Here is a 3236-nt window from a genome sequence, read left to right as displayed (position 1 = left end):
ACTAACTGACTACCTTATATAACAAGACATATTTTTCCTTTACTTTTGACTAATTAGATACTCATATACTCTTTGTATAATTTTTTTGTTTGATGTCACTCTAACTACCCCAGTTGAAGACTTTTCTGTCATTAAGGCTTTGAGTCCTGCCATGTCATTTCGTTGTACTGCTAATTGGAAATGTTGAAACCTTAGGTTAGACCTCGCTGTCTTTAGTGCCATAGCTTTTGACAGACATTTTGATTGAACTAGCTTTTCAAAAGTTTTCAAGTTGGCCAATTGCATCTGGTATAACTGAGGGTAGCTAGGTGAAAAAGCAAGTTCACTAATAAATTGAGAAACATTACCTTTCTCAGTGACTAAATTAAAAAGTAATTTTGTGTCATACACAGCATTATGAGATTCATACTGTTGACCTAATAGTTTGTCAACAAGAAAAGACTGGCTATAAGATGACAAGCCAGGTGAAACAAGTTTAAACAAATTCAAAGAGTCTAAAAATGCAACAATACTTGCACATAGTTCACTGTACATATTCATACATTTTAAGGTATGAAATAAAACATGGCAGTCAAATCGTTTCATATTATGTCCTACCAATACAGGTTTATCTGTGAAACTTGACAAATAAGTTAAAAAATCAGTCATTCCTTCATGTTTATGCTTATAAACAACAGCGTTACCATTGTAATACATTTTTTGTCCTACAATAGTGATTTTTGTTATTTCTGATGCTTCTCTTGAAATTTGTTGGTCTGGAAATATATATCGACTGAAGGAACTGTCTTTGGTGCATGCAGCTATCTGGGTTATATCAGAATATCTACCTGAAGTTAAACATTTTGTTTATTATTGTGCATCTAAACTGTAAAAGGTATTTCAAAAAAGCAATTAATTGTCAAAAAATTATCAACAGGACTAAGTCTTCTATCCCCCTTATTTGAACTTTAGTTGATGGTCTTATTGGCAATTATACCACATCTCCTTATTTCATATCTCTCTTCAGTGAAATAACTTTAAAAAATTAGTTTTGCTCCACTGGTCTGTAAATATTTTTCTAAAATTATCATCTTTGTATTTTATCTCACCTCCAAAATAAGGTAGATGCAAAGTGTAAATTGCTAAAAAAAAAAATGAAAGAGTTATTGCCCCTTAAATGTATTGTTTCAGCAATTTTCAGTTTTTTGTTTTATTTCAACTAAAAGAAAAAAAGAACATTAGAATAATCATCAAAATCAAGCTAAATTATCAAGATGAGTCATTCATGATCCTCTTAATATACTTTATTCATAACGCAGCCTAATATGCATTGACTTTAAAATTTGGCTTAACAGTATATACAGACATTGATAATGTGTTTCTGTAGATATTGTTATATCTTTGATGTCATGAAAAAATGCAGTTCTTTCAATTTTAACGTTATCCACTGAAATATTTTTTTATAATTGAGGTAACTCATTTCTGAAGTTTAATTATGTATAACTTACTTAAACCAGTTGTCTCTAAATCAAAACAAACTATTGGTGCATCATCTATGTTTGTAAAGGTTTCAGCTTCAGGAATTGCAGGTATTTCTTCTATGTCTATTGTTGCAAAATCTTCTAACCCTAATTAAAATAAAATATACCAAGTCTTTGAAAGAAAATAATTTCAACTTTATAAAATATCAAAATCTACTAAAATTCATTAATATTTTGTGACTAAATTGTCCCAAAAATTACAATACTTCACAAGTCTGGTAAATTTCATGATTACATCTTCATGTTAATTATATAACTTTAATGTCTGGCTGAAATCTCACGAATTTTCACAGTTGGTGATTAATTGCACAGTCACTTTATAATTTGAAAACTTTTTTGACTTGGGGACATAAAAATATATACATGAATATTACATATGCATGGACCTGATGGTGTAGCATTCTCCTATTTGGATATAATGATCACATGTATCAAAGGTTATTTTATATATCCAAAGCCTTGTTTCTATTTTAAAGTATATTGATGCTATGTTTCTATTATAATAATAATTATGTATATTGACCTCTTCAAAAGTGAAAAGCACATCATACTTTCTGTCAATATAAGAATTATTACCGATTGAACTGTGGTATGTTCTCCCTTCTTTGACTTCAGCCACTGTTGTTTTTTGGGGGCGTTTCTTTTTGAGAACTTTACGTTGTCTTTTTCCCTGTTTGCTTTTGAATCTGTTTTTGTTGCCCTCTCTCTTCTTGTTTAATTTATTACCCCTGCTTAGGGTCTCATTTCCAGGTGACAGGCCTATAGATGTGTTTAACTGAAAAATCAATTCATTTAAAATCATGCAAGTCTTTATCATCTTTATAATAATTCCTTAAAAAAAAATCATATTTTGTATGTTTTTGCAATGAAAGTTGAAGGCATTTTGTAGTATGAATATTACATTTTGAGCAGCAATAATCAATCATTGAATAGAATTCGGCAAAATTGAGATTAATCTTGACCTGATGTAGAATAATCAGAATATTTACCCAGGAATCTTTAACAGTTGATATTATAATGTATTGTTTTTTTTGCTCATTTTTAAAGGCTGTAAAAGTAAGGGCTTTTCCAGAATTAATGGTATGGGAGGGAGGAAGGCACTTTTATTAAAATTTGATGGGTGGTGGTTATTTAAGAAAGATTGCCTGAACATTATATGAAATATCCAATTTAAAATGTATGCATGGTGGTGTCAAATAAAAAGTGCCTTCCTACCCCCCCCCCCCCCCCCCCCCCCTCTCCCCCCCCTCTCCCCCCCCCCCCCCCCCCCCATGATACATTTATTTTTGGAAAAGCCCTAACATAGTTGCTTAGATATGTCTTTTTGTCTTTGGTAAATAGATGTCTCATTTGCAATCATACCGTATTTTCTTATTTTTATATTTTTTTAGTTTATTTTTTTTAATAGAGAAGTATATATATATATATATGAAGTAAGATTGCATGTATTACACATTCATTGTGATTATTAAAGCCTTAATGTTAGTTGCTAATTTCTGTTCAATTGTCTTAATTGCAATTAAGTATAGTAGTACTGCAACCAGAGTTCATTTTTTAAAACTTAATGTTCCGGAAGAACACACACCTAAATTATATATCGATGGAAAGTGGAAAACGTGTACAATAAGAAAAGTTTGGTCGTAAAATTCCAGAGTGGTCACATTTTTGTGAAATTGGGGTCAAAGGTCACGCCTAAAAATATCAATATTTCAACCA

The 3236-nt window shown here is 30.7% G+C and overlaps 1 long non-coding RNA gene across 1 annotated transcript; it reads right to left on the bottom strand.

Annotated features, from left to right (window-relative positions):
- Positions 1–701: 701 nt before the first annotated feature.
- Positions 702–2145, bottom strand: LOC127732767 (uncharacterized). Its single transcript, XR_007996421.1, has 3 exons — positions 2097–2145; positions 1488–1607; positions 702–827 (listed from the first exon to the last, which is right to left on the bottom strand). It is a non-coding gene; the product is annotated as an uncharacterized LOC127732767 (long non-coding RNA).
- Positions 2146–3236: the final 1091 nt, after the last annotated feature.

Source organism: Mytilus californianus, unplaced genomic scaffold (genome assembly GCF_021869535.1).
Source record: "Mytilus californianus isolate M0D057914Y unplaced genomic scaffold, xbMytCali1.0.p SCAF_27, whole genome shotgun sequence".
NCBI classification, from domain to species: Eukaryota; Metazoa; Mollusca; class Bivalvia; order Mytilida; family Mytilidae; genus Mytilus; species Mytilus californianus.
This window is presented reverse-complemented; position numbering and strand designations above follow the sequence as displayed.